The sequence below is a fragment of the Oryctolagus cuniculus genome, chromosome 10, assembly GCF_964237555.1.
Source record: "Oryctolagus cuniculus chromosome 10, mOryCun1.1, whole genome shotgun sequence".
In the NCBI taxonomy this organism is placed as follows: domain Eukaryota; kingdom Metazoa; phylum Chordata; class Mammalia; order Lagomorpha; family Leporidae; genus Oryctolagus; species Oryctolagus cuniculus.
In genome coordinates, this window is record NC_091441.1 from 55,581,131 (window position 1) to 55,594,991 (window position 13,861).

At 49.6% G+C, this 13,861-nt stretch overlaps 1 long non-coding RNA gene across 1 annotated transcript; it reads left to right on the plus strand.

Annotated features, from left to right (window-relative positions):
• The first annotated feature begins 711 nt into the window (after positions 1-711).
• LOC103349304 (uncharacterized) lies at positions 712-13,231 on the plus strand. The gene is made up of 5 exons (XR_007921820.2): positions 712-811; positions 10,996-11,103; positions 11,438-11,572; positions 12,743-12,828; positions 12,963-13,231. It is a non-coding gene; the product is annotated as an uncharacterized lncRNA (long non-coding RNA).
• The last annotated feature ends 630 nt before the right edge of the window (positions 13,232-13,861 follow it).

A 13,861-nucleotide genomic window follows, 5' to 3' on the forward strand; every position in this document is an offset into this window, starting at 1 on the left:
ACGGCGTGCAAAGGAAACAGTGGAGGCAGGAGAGCCCTGAGTCAGCATAGGCCTGCTCCCAAACGACTTAGACCTTTGTGACTATGGAAAAGACATGGGAGAAGGCATCTGTCATCTACTTCAAAGGCAGTTGGGAGAATTTGGAGGGTGGCATTATGTGACGAGCCCCTTTTGTTCTGAAGTCACTTCTCAACATTCTGGAGATGTCATGACTCTCAGAGCCTTGATGGGTGACAATGAATCTCTTTACCCACATCCAGAAGAAAATCTGTGCCCAGTGCACACTGCCAAGACTATCCTCAACAAGGCCAAATTCAGTCAGCCACATTGTTGCACTTGACCAAGGCTCCAGCACTGTTCTCAGGAACGAGGGCAAGGGAGGAGGATACAAAAGGAACAACAAAAGGAACAAGATGCAGCCACTGTCCTCGAAGAAGACACAAATAACTGTGATAGGATGTGGTGAGGCAGTGAATAAATGAATCGGACCCTTATTTGGTGCCTGATAAATGTTTATGAAATGGACAGACGATTAAATGGCAAGAAAATAATTATCTGAGAAGTGCAGAAAAGATCATTTCTGACCTGGGATACTCAGGAGTTGACATTTGAATGATGATAAGCTTTTTTTTTTTTTTTTTACTGAGAGCAGGAATCCATACCAGGAGAGGGAGGAGTGAGGGAGAGGATTAGGGACTAAAGGACATTTACGTTCACTGCAGAATGGCTGGTGATCTGTTGGGATGGAATAATTCAAGAGGAGCAGTAGGACCTGGTAGGGGTTGTGAGAGGCAACTTGGAGCTCGCAAAAGTAAGTTTCAGATGCCAAAGCAATTGGGACAAAGGGGACTTTCTTACCTCTTAGAAGGTACATCAGTTGATCAATCAATCAATCTGCAAGGCAGTATTCAGCTTCTGACTTTGGTAAGCACATCTATGTTGGTCTGAACAATCCCAAGTGCCCTCAAAGCATCCTTGTAATTAATGTTTGGGCCAAACTGGAGCTACCTTTTTTTTTTTTTTTTTTTTTTTTGACAGGCAGAGTGGACAGTGAGAGAGAGAGACAGAGAGAAAGGTCTTCCTTTTGCCGTTGGTTCACCCTCCAATGGACACCGCCAGCGTGCTGCGGCCGGCGCACCGCGCTGATCCAATGGCGGGAGCCAGGTGCTCATCCTGGTCTCCCATGGGGTGCAGGGCCCAAGCACTTGGGCCATCCTCCACTGCACTCCCTGGCCACAGCAGAGAGCTGGCCTGGAAGAGGGGCAACCGGGACAGAATCCAACGCCCCGACCGGGACTAGAACCTGGTGTGCCGGTGCCACTAGGCGGAGGATTAGCCTAGTGAGCCACGGCGCCGGCCCTGGACCTACCATTGATAGTCAGTGTGGCCTGCCTGATAGAGGGTGAGTTATCAGGGGAGAAATAAAAGCCCTCTGGCCCAGCATGGAGGATGAAGGGAGAATTCAATTCCCCGACAACCCACATGAAAGCAAAAGCAGCCCAGGCTTCCACTGAATTCAATCTAACTCATAGTGGGAACCCACAAGGCTCTGGGCTTTCAGGTCCAGGTTACTAACATGACAGCCCTCTAGAGGCAGAGAGTGAAGTGGGCGACAAATGCCACCCAAATAATTTCAGGGAGTCATGATGAGAGTAGGCCGAGAGGCTGGCGCTGTGGCGCAGTAGGTTAATCCTCCGCCTGCTGTGCCGGCATCCCATATGGGTGCTGGTTCTAGTCCCAACTGCTCCTCTTCCAATCCAGCTCTCTGCTATGGCCTGGGAAAGCAGTAGAAGATGGCCCAAGTGGTTGGGCCCCTGCACCCACATGGGAGACCCAGAAGAAGCTCCTGGCTCCTGGATATGGATCAGCTCAGCTCCAGCCTTTGCAGCCATTTGGGGAGTGAACCAGTAGATGGAAGACCTTTCTGTCTCTCCTTCTCATGGCCTATAGCTACCTCTCAAATAAATAAATAAAATCTTAAAAAAAAAAAAAAAAAAGAGAGAGAGAGAGAGTAGGCCGAATAGAACGCTCTCTGGGGTCACATGAGAAGTCCATCGGGGTTCGGGTGTCTTGGGGAAAAGTCATGAAGACAGTAACAGGAGCCTGGGGTAGGCAGAGACCAGCAAAGGCCTGGGGCCCTGGTCTCCCATACTGGGCATTTGGATTGTCTGGGAAATCTTCAAAACAACACAGGCCCAGCGGTGGGTGGTTGGCCTAGCATTAAGATGCTGATTGGGTAGAAGATGGCCCAAATCTTGGGCCCCCGCACCTGCATGGGAGACCTGGAAGAAGCTCTTAGCTCCTGGCTACTGATTGGTGCAGCTCTGGCTGTTGCAGCCATTTGGGGAGTGAACCAGCAGATGGAAGGCCTCTCTCTCTCTTTCTCTCTCTGTGTAACTCTGCCTTTCAAATAACAAATAAATCTTAAAAAAAGAAAGAAAGAAATCACCTTAAAAAAAAAAAGATGCTGCTTGGGGGGCCGGCGCTGTGGTGTAGTGGGTTAAAGCCCCGGCCTGCAGCGCCAGCATCCTATATGGGGCCAGTTCAAATCCTGCCTGCTCCACTATTGATCCAGCTCTCTGCTATGGCCTGGGAAAGCAGTAGAAGATGGTCCAAGTGCTTGGGCCCCTGTACCCACGTGGGAGACCTGGAAGAAGCTCCTGGTTCCCGGCTTCAGATCAGCTCAACTCTGGCCGTTGTAGTCATTTGGGGAGTGAATCAGCAGATGGAAGACCTTTCTCTCTCTCTGGCTCTACTTCTCTCTGTAACTCTGTCTTTCAAATAAAGAAATAAATCTTAAAAAAAAAAATGATGCTACTTGGGACACATGCAAGGGTTCTCACGTGGTGAAGACTGTGATGGAGAGATCTCGCTGGGGCACATAGGAGAGACACCCCAGCCAGGCCAGGGAGACCACACAGCCAGACAAACGGTGGGAGGTGCAGTGGGGGAAGTGTTCATCCCAGGCAGAGCGAGTAGCAAGATCCAAGGCATAGAAATCCAACAGAGGGGGGCCAGCGCTGTGACACAGTCGGTTAAACTGCCGCCTATAATGCCGGCATCCAATATGGGCGCCAGTTTGAGTCGCAGCTTCTGCACTTCAATCCAGCTCACTGCTAATGCACCTGGGAAAGCAGCAGAGGATGGCCCAAGTCTTTGGGCCCATGTAACCACATAGGAGACCGGGAAGAAGCTCCTAACTCCTGGCTTTAGCTTAGTCCAGGCCCAGCTGTTACAGACATTTGGGGAGTGAATCAATGGATGAAAGATCTCTCTGTGACTCTGCCTTTCAAACAAGTAAAATCAATCTTTAATGAGAAACCCACCAGAGGGCAGAGGAAATAAGCACCACAGGAGTAAGAAGCAGCTCAGTTAAATGTGGCAGAGCTTAGAATGCCAAGGATGGGCTAATTTTTTTAAAAAGATTTTATTTATTTATTTGACAGATAGAGTTACAGACAGTGAGAGCGACAGAGAAAAAGGTCTTCCTTCACTCCCAAATGGCCACAATGGCCGGAGCTGTGCTGATCCGAAGCCAAGAGCCAGGTGCTTCCTCCTGATCTCCCAGAGGGGTACAGGAGCCCAAGCACCTGGGCCATCCTCCACTGCACTCCTGGGCCACAGAGAGCTGGACTGGAAGAGGAGCAACCAGGACTAGAACTGGCACCCATATGGGATGTTGATGCTGCAGGCAGAGGATTAACCCAGTGCGCCACGGCGCAGCCCCGAGCTTATTTTCAAAATGAGACTTAGAGGGTCAGGCATTTGGCACAGCAGTAAAACAGTGCTCAGGATACTCACATCCCATATCAGCATGCTTGGGTTCAAGTCCCCAGCTCCACACTTGATTCCAACTTTCTGCTAATGTGCTTCCTGGGAGGAGCTGGTGATGGCTCAAATAGTTGGGTCCCTGCCACCCATGTGGGAGACCATGAGGGAGTTCCCAGCTCCTTGGCTCTGCCCCTACTGTGTAGGCAGTTGGTGAGTGAAACAGTGGATGAGAGATCATTGTCTGTCTCTGTCTCTCTGCCCTTCAAAGAAAACAAATACAAAATTTTAAATGAGACTAAAGAGAGAGACAGAAAGACAGTTAATGCATCTTGGGCAGTAAGAATCCACTAAAGCCATTATTAAGCAAGGAACACAAGTTGTGTTTTGGAAGATACCTCTGGAGTTTGGCAGATGAGTAGATTTGGATCGAGACTAGGGGCAGAGGGGAGAGTGTTGTGGCACAGCCCATATGAGTGCCAGTTCAAGTCCCAGCTGCTCCATTTCTGATCCAGCTCCCTGCTAATGTTCCTGGCAAAGCAGTGGAAGATGGCCTAAGTGGGAGAACTGGATGGTGCTGAAACCTGGAGCTAAAGGGTTTCAGTTAGGGTTAGGGTTAGATTCATGGATTTACTTAATTGGCAGAGAGAGAGAGAGAGATGGTCCAGCTGCTGGTTCACTCCCCAAATAGCCACAATGGCCAGGACTGGGCCAGGCTGAAGCCATGAATTCCAACCAGATCTCCTACATGGGTGGCAAGAGCCCAAGTACTTGGGCCATCTTCGGTTGTCTTCCCAGGCTCATCAGCAGGGAGCTGGATCGGAAGTGAGGCAGCCGGGGCTCAAACGGCGCTCATCTGGGATGCCAGCTTTGCGAGCAGTGGCTTAACTCACTTTGTGACAGTGCCGGTCCCTGTCGCTCTGCTTTTCAAATAATAAATAATTTAAAAAGAGAAATATTACGGAACTATAATACCTAAGACAGATGCTCAGACAAAAGCACAAGCAGGCAAGGCACTGCAGATGAAGAGAAGTGCAGGAAGGGGACAGAGAAGCAGCAAGTGGAGACGCAGGAAGAAAATCCAAGAGCGAAAGGCGGGGAGTGCTGGCCTGCACAATCCAGCAAGATAGGGACTGACCACCTTCTACTGTTTTGTACTCTGATTTGCCTGGGAGCAAAACATAGGTGACCTTGGCCAGAGCAGCCTCAGCTGAGCGGTTTGAGGTGTAAATGGGAGCAAGGAAGGACTTGAATGTAAACAACTCTTGCCTGAAGCAGGGCAATTAAATGACATAAGAGGCCAGCAGCCCTGTGCTCCTCCGAGGACTCCAAGTTGTAGTCGGAGCTACAGCCACAGCTGTCTTCCCACGGCCCAAGGAGGCTCTGTGCCTTCCCCGCACCAGTTCCTTTATTCCGCACCACGCTCTGTGAGACCCGGATGAAGAGTGCACTTTGCCAAGGACGAAAGTGAAGGTCAGGGAAGCGCCTTGCCCTGGGCTGTTCCGGATGAAAGCAGGCAGGGTGAGGACCGCCTTCCTTCCGCTACACCCACTCCCCTTTGCAGATGGAGAGCTCTCCCAACCGAAGGCTCCCTCAAAGCCCTCCAAACTGGGCCTCGGTTTTATACATGACACTTGTTTGCAATCAGACCTGGGTTCAAATCCTGTCCTTATCGCTTGTTATCTGTGGGCTTTACTTAACATACAGGAAAAGGAAATTAATAGAATAAAAGAAATCTATAGGCTCCATAGAGGCGATTTAGTCATGGGTCACGTGGGAGGTTTGTAAAGCTTTTTGCCCAATTCTTTATCTGCATTCACATTGTTCCTCCCACTGCACCCATCACACACTTGCACATGAAGTGAATTCAAGCATCCTCCCAACCCGTGTAACCCACAAGAACACAGCACCACTGCAGGGCTCACCACACGGCCGACCTGAGCTGCTTCAACTCAGACCCCCCACCATGGATCACCACCAGGAAGCCCCCTGACCCAAAGGGTCTCCTGCACCATCACCTTCAGCACTGACGAGCCCTGGCTTGATTCTTGGAAAACCTTCCCCATCCTCCAGAACCCGTTTCAGTGCAAGTATCCCTGAGAAGGGCCTGTTGAAGACAGAACATTGACAAAGCAGGCAGAAGGCTGAGAAAAGTCAACCATGTGGGTGCCAGTAGTGTCGGTGCTTTAAGGTCCCCTACACTAACCTCCACCACCCCCCCCCACTGGACTTTGGCATAATCCAACTCACTCTTGAAAATATCACACAGAAATCAGAAATCCCCTCACCCTTTTGGGTATTCCATGCTTGGGAATGAACTTGATCTTCCATTTGATGAGATTCTTCTGGATTTTTTCCTAAACACACACACAAAAATTTCACACAAATGTTCAAGGATGATAATGTTCACATTTTTCTCCAATTCACTTTCTTAAAAAAAAGATTTATTTTTTATTTATTTGAAAGAGTTACAGAGAGAGAGAGAGAGAGAGAGAGAGAGAGAGAGAGAGGTCTTCCATCTGCTGCTTCATTCCCCAAATAGCCACAATGGCCAGAGTTGGGCCTGTCCAAAGGCAGGAGCCAGGAGCTTCTTTCGGGTCTTCCATGTGGGGGCAGGGTACACACACTTGGGCCATCTTCTACTGCTTTCCCTGGCCACAAGCAGGGAGCTGGATAGAAAGTGGAGCAGCTGGGAGTTGAATTGGCACCTATACGGGATGCCAACGCTGCAGGCTGGAGCTTTAACCCGCTTAATCCACTTATCCTACTACACCACAACGCTGGCCCCCTCCAATTCATTCTTTACTTGGACATCCTCCATGTCAGAAATACAAATCAACTCCCTTACTAATTGCCACATCGTTGTCTTCTATATCAATGTCCCTAGCTCCAATACTTCCATGAGATGGAATCCTAGGAGTGGAGTCGCTTGATCTAGCTTTTTTTTTTTTTTTTTTTTGACAGGCAGAGTTAGACAGTGGGAGAGAGAGAGACAGAGAGAAAGGTCTTCCTTCCGTTGGTTCACCCCCAAATTGGCCGCTACAGCCAGAGTGCTGCGCCTATCCAAAGCCAGGAACCAGGTGCTTCTCCTGGTCTCCCATGGGGTGCAGGGCCCAAGCACCTGGGCCATCCTCCACTGCCCTCCCGGGCCACAGCAGAGAGCTGGACTGGAAGAGGAGCAACCGGGACAGAATCTGGCGCCCCAACCAGGACTAGAACCCAGGGTGCCGGTGCCACAGGCAGAGGATTAGCCTAGTGAGCTGCGGCGCCGGTGGATCTAGCTCGTTTTAAAAACTGTTAATACAAAATCAGCCTGTAAAAAGCCTCTCCTTCCCATCCCAGGTCCAGACCATGAGGACTCCACGGAACCCAGACGCAACTGTGGTTGAGCACAGTCTGTTCAGGAAAGCGAGGGAGTCAGCCCCGGAAGAGTCAGATTTTATTGAGATCACCTTGCTTAAGAAGACCCATAATGCAGATCCGGGAAGGTTTCTATTTAAAATGACTCAGCAAACAATTCCTGAGCCCCTTGCCTCTGGCCACCTCCTCCGGGCGCTGGGGAGTAGACTGTGCTGCCTGTCCTCCCACAGTCACGCCTGCGAGGAAAGGCACAGACTGGTCCCAGCAGAAAGGTCGTGTGGGGGCTGGGAAGACAGGGAGACAGCCAGAAGCAAGCTGGTGAGGGTAAGGCAAGGGAGGAGGGAGGGGGTTATGGATCCTCAAGGCCCCCTAAGGGCTTTCTACCTTTGCCCCACACTCTGCAGGAAGCTGTACAAGCCTTTTCCGCTAGGGAATGACATGCAAATTTTCACTTTAGAAAACTCACTCAGGCTACGGATGGAGACCAAAGGGAAAGGAGGCCCATTAGAGATGAGGAAATGGGGCTAGAAGCCCCAGAGCTTTGTAGATAAGGACCCTGAGCGGATCCTTTGGATTTTGTGCCTTATTCAATGGGGGGGGGGGGGGGGGCGGGGGACAGGGAGGTGGGATGTGAGAGAAGTTACAGATGAAGCCAGGGTAGCAGGCAGCTGTGGATCCTTGGTCTGCTGAGAAGAAAGTCCTGGTGAGAAAATATGAACAGAAGGGCCAGCATTGTGGCATAGTAGGTAAAGCCACCGCCCGCAATGCCTTCGAGTCCCAGCTGCTTCACTTCGATCCAGCTCCCTGCTAATGCACCTGGTGAAGCAGAGGAAGATGGCCCAAGTGCCTGGGCCGTTACATCCATGTGGGAGACCCAGAGAAGGCTCTGGACTCCTGGCTTCAGCCTGGCCCAGCTCCCGCTGCTGCAGCCACCTGGGGAGTGAACCAGCGGATGAAAGACCTCTCTTCCTCTCCCTGTAACTCTGACTTTCGAATACATAAATATATTATCTTTGTTTTTTTTATTGTAAAGAAAAAAAAAAAAAAAAGATGACCAGAGAGTCCATCTCAGGGCATGGCCTTAGGGTGGGGAGAGTTCCCGCAGCAGACTCAAGTCCGATTGGCTACTCTGGCCCTCAGCCTCCCAGGCAGTTTCCTGACCTGGGGCCAGGTCTCCTAACCTAGCAGATGCCTAGTCCATGTGCGAGCCTTCAGCTGCCTTTCTCTCTCCCAAAGCCAGAGGAAAGTGGCAACACAAGTTTTTCAACATGAGAAGGCATCTCTATAAGGAAGCAATGCAGGGCCCCCAAAATGTGCTTCACCTCTGAGATTCCTGTCACCAATCTTCTGGACAAGTCCTGGGACCCCCAGTGTTCTAGGGACCCAACTCTGAGGTGTCCTCAACTCACTGCCAGGAGACAATGCACTTCTCAAAGTTCCCCGTTGCCCCCAGCCTGGTCAGAAACTTGATTTCTAAGGCCCAGGAATGAGCTCCCCCTCCAGGGGTGTAATTCAGTCTCACGCGACCAAGAAAGATCACAGGAACCTCCAGTGTTGGCCAGGACCCCTCCAGCTCACTGCAGAGGCTAACAGAGGCTAGCATTGTCGCTCTCATCCTCCCAAGAACCAATCGGAGCCTGTCGCTGTGAACAGATCCCGCCCTGCTCTGAGCCCGCCACACGGGCACATCTGAAGGAGCATGAACAACACCACTTTGTGAGGCTGCTGGCTCGCCGCCATCTTGCTTCTCTCCCACAAGGGCAGCGACTAGTGTCGGCTGCTACGTGTGCATAAGCCTCGCCACACAGTTGGGAGACGTCCATGAGCCGTTTGAGTAGTTGGTTCGGGGCACAGGCTCAGCCAAGGCTCGGAGCAAAGCCCCACAAAGCAGTATAAGCGTGAACTCTGCTTTGAATGCAAGACCAGAGTTTGGTCTCAGATGAATGAAGGAGAACAAAAACACGATGGGGCTGGGGGACCAGGGGGCAGCATTGCGTGTCTTCTTCCTCCCTGCACGCCTTGAGCCTCACACAAAGACCCTCCTTCAGGCAGCCAGCCTGTGCCAAGTCGCTTCTGTTTTCACACCTCTGCTTAGAGATAAGAGGTAATGCTTAGGAATCACATAACCGAGTTGCGAAATGAACCTGATCAGCTAAAATTGACCATTTTCAGTGCCAAAGTGGGAGCAAGCTTGGTAGGTGCTCAATGGGGCCCCTGTTTTCCTTCCTCCTCACCCAACAGCAGCTCACTTCTATGGGCCTCTGGTTGGCTGGCCCGTGGACTAAGGCTGAGAAAATCCAAGGGTTTGTGCTCAGTCAAGTGCACCGACTTGCACTCGCTGCCGTTTGGAAAGCACTGGAGTTAACTGACACCAGGAAGCTGCCTCTGACCCTCCCAGCCGCACAGGCAACGCCCACTAGGAGCTCAATTACAAAGGCCCTGGGGGGTTTAGGGGATGAAAGTGAAATGCTGACAGGCCCTTGGATCTCTGACCTCCTAGGCACTACCAGTTAGGACACTCGGCTCAGAAAAGCATTGTGTGCAAGAATACCATACACTCCGAATTCATATTTGATCCACTTTGCAAAATGGGATCAGAGGACTCCCATATCCAGATATGTTGAGTGAAGCTGTAGGGAGGTACATGCCCTGGAGACATCAGTGTCTCAGGCAGACCTTGCCGTTCGTTACTGCTTAAAAAAATATTTATTTATTTATTTATTTATTTGAAAGGCAGAGTAACAGAAAGGGAGAGAAAGGGAAAGAAAGAGAGAATTTTCCATTCATTGGTTTATTCCCCAAATGTTCATGACAGGTAGGGCTGGGTCAGGCAAAGCCAGAAGCTAAGAACTGCATCCAGGTCTCCCACGTGGGTGGCAGGGGCCCAAGCACTTGCACCATCTCCAACGGCCTTAATAGGAAGCTGGATCAGAAGTGCAGTAGCAAGACTTGATGCAGCCCTCTGATACGGGCTTAACCAGCTTCGGAAAGAAAGGGAGGGAGAGAAGGAGGGAGGGAGGGAGGGAGGGAGGGAGGGAGGGAGGGAGGGAGGGAGAGAAGGAGGGAGGGAGGGAGGCAGGGAGGGAGGGAGGGAGGGAGGGAGGAAGGAAGACATCGCATGAGCTCCTCTGGAGTGTGAGGCTTACGGAGCTGCAGGATGGGAAGCATCCTTCCCCTCTGGTTTTCTGGGATAAGAAAAGCTAGTGGAGTCAGAGACAGGTCTCCTGGAAACTCAGCTCGCCAGCCTTGGAGTGGACCAAATCACATTTCTTTTGTTTGGCCCCTTCTCCCCTTAAGCAAGAGCCAAGCTGAAGAGGATCCCATAGAGGAGCACACATTTCACCCCTGTACCTCCAACATCTCTGCCCACTTCCTGTAAGAACATGTGTGTCAGAAGATGTGTAGTAACCATGGCAACATTGAAGCCCTTTGATTCTCTGACCTTAACCTAACTTCCAGAGAACCTTACCTCCCCTCCCTCCCCCACTACCAAAAATCTAGGGCAGATCAAGGATCTCTCCAGAGTGGATGGTGTGTGTGTGAGAGGGGGAGGTTCAGAATTTCCGGGGAGGGGTGGATGTAGCCTGGAGAGCACTGCTAGTATGATTTTGTATGTAGAAACAGAGTGATCCCAATATAAATCACAGAAAGAGAGGTTTGATGGCAACTTGGCTAGTGGAGATCCACAGGGACCAGCCCAATTTTGGGGAGTAGATCAGTATCTCCAGGAGTGGGGGTTGGGGTAGAGAGTCTGTGAGAAGGAGGCTGGGAGCTCTGCTGACTTCCTGTCTGGGAGATCAGTGTGGACCCTGTAGATCCCTGTTCTATGCCTCACTCCAGCCCCCTTCCCCTTCTATCTTCCCACAGGCCACCCAAGCTCCGATCACCTGGATCTCCCAGTCAGCTCTCTGAGGCCTCTGGCCCAGCTGGTCTTCAGCACACATTTGCCACCTGGTGTCTTCGCTGCCCTCAGCAGTAAGGACACCACTGTTACCAAGGTTTTTGGGTTGGGCTCTGTCATGTGACTTCAAGTTACTATCTTAAATGTCCCTGAAGCCCCTAGAATAAGTGCAGAGCTTCATAAATGTTCTTAAAGCAAGCTATACTTCCTCCTATGTAGCCCTCATCTCAATAACTAAATTATTTTTAATGAAAGGGCTTGTTTTATTTGCATCCTTAGTATAGCAGAATAGTAATTATTATTTACTAAGGGCTTGTAGTATAGACTCTGAGTCTGGTGCTGCCTGCAAGGAGCTTTGCCTGCGTTATTGGTATCAGTCCTCTGCATCAGACATTTCTCCCATTTTAGTTGTAGATTACACAAAGGCCACTCAGCAAACACCTGCGGAACCAGGACTGGAACTCCAGTCTGCCTGACCCCACAAAGCATTCCACTGCATCTCCAGCCCCTTGGTCTCTTGGCTATGTCCACAGTATCTGTAAGGTAAGTGAGTGAATCAGCACAGACCTGACCTGGCATGACATTTAACAAGTGGCATTTACATTCCCTATGGGGACAGTAGCAGTTCCAGGCTATTTTTCTCCTCTTTCTCCCCCAAGCCCTCATCCCCACTGCTTTCCCCTTGATCAGCCCAAGAACACGAGCATGCTTTTGTAGAAAACCTTGTACTGCTCTCTGTAGTTTTCACTGTGTGTGTGTATGCTACCTTAGTGACACGTGGCCACATGGACCCATGGGTCCTGCACCCACAGACTCATACAAACACAGAGCCAGAATGTTTGTGGAAAATTTGCACCTGTGCTAAACCTGTACAGACTTCTTTCTTGTCATTATTTCCTAAAACAATGCAATGTAACACCTATGAAGCATTTACATTATAGAAAGTATTATAAGCCATCCAGAGATGGTTTGCATACACAGTAGGGTGCTCAAAGGTCATTTATGCAAAATCTACGCTATTCTATAAGGAGTCTGATGACCCCTGGACTTCAGTATCCTGAGGGAGAGGGCCCAGAGACTTCGTTCTATTTCTTAGTGTTTTAACCGACACTCTGCCTTCTGGATACTTGCCAGTGTATCTACAGCAAAAACCTTGCTTCTGAGAGCAGGACCAAATTCCACAGTTTCTACCCACCGATGTTGACTTCTCTCTTTCCCTAGCGCTGGACACCTCAGGGACCTGTACTGCTTTCCTCAACCATCACGCAGCAGTGCCCTGTCTATCATGTGTCCAAGAACTTGTCAGGCAATTCCAGCTGAGAGCATGACTTTGGGAGAGCTGCTGGCCTCTCCCTCTGATGCCGCAGACTGACAATTTTGTGCTTTCAGAAGCTGAGTCCCCAGATGTACCTTCAGAAAGAATTTCTACTGCATGGTTTGGTTTTCCCTTTCTTATGCACATGACTTATTACCCCATCTGTGTTGTTGAATACTTAGTAGTCATGTAGCAGATTCAGGACACAAGGCCTGGGTTCAGATCCCACCCTCACAATTGACCAGCTGTACTTAATGTTTCTGTGCCTTAGTTTTCCCATCTGTACAATGGCAATGGTAATGATACTAGAACCCATCACACAAGGTTATTGCATTTAGAATAGTGCTAGGCAATGGTACGCATTTAACAAAATGTCTGTTCTCTCTGTTTAAATACAGATAGAGTCTGAGTTAACAAAACCAGATACAATGATCCCTCATTATCCACAGGCTTGGTTCCATGACCACTACAGTTACAAAAATCTGTAAGTGTCCAAGACCCTTACCTTAAATGGCAAATGGGCTGGCATTGTGCAATAATGGCTTAAGTCACCATTTGGGACACTAGCAATCCTTACAGTTGCCAGTTTGAGTCCTAATTGCTCCACTTTCTATCCAGTTCCCTGCTAATTCACCTGGGAAAGCAGCAGAAGATGGCCCAAGTCCTTGGGTCCCTGTCACCCATGTGGGAGACCTGGATGAAGCTCCTCGCTCCTGGTTTCAGCCTGGCTCAGCCCTGGCTGTTGCAACCAACTGGGGAGTGAACCAGTCTCTCGGTCTTTCCCTCTCTCTCCTTGTAACTCTGACTTTCAAATAAATAAATAAATCTTTTTTTAAATGGCGTGGTATTTGCATATGATTTACACACACTTATCTCCTATACATTAAATCAACTCTAGGGTCTGGCACTGTAGCATAGCGGGTAAAGCCACCACCTGCAGTACCAGCATCCCATATAAGCACAGGTTCAAGTTCCAGCTGCTCCTCTTCCCATCCAGCTCCCTGCTAATGGCTTGGAAAAGCAACAGAAGATGGCCCAAGTCCTTTGGCCTCTGTACCTGCATGGAAGACTCAGAAGAAGCTCCAGGCTCCTGGCTTCAGTTTGGCCCAGGTCCAGTCATTGCAGCCTTTTGAGGAGTGAATTGGAGAATAGAAGACCTCACTCCTTCTCTGCCCCTGCCTCTCTGTAACTCTTTCAAATAAATAAATAAATCTTAAATAAACTATAGATTACTTACAATACAATATAAACACTATGTAAATAGCCATTTTACTGTGTTGTCTGGGAATAATGATAAAAATAGTCTATACACATCTGGTACTGACATGAATACTTTTAAAAAAAATGTGTTCAACCAGCAGTTGGTCAACTCCATGGAATTTTGAATCCACATGTAGAGAGGCTGACCACATACAACTTCTGATGCTGTCTGCATAAAGTTAAGACTTTAAAAAGAAAATAAAGAGAAACAGAAGATGTGTCTGGCTACATCAGAGTAATTCTCTTTGAAATCTGTA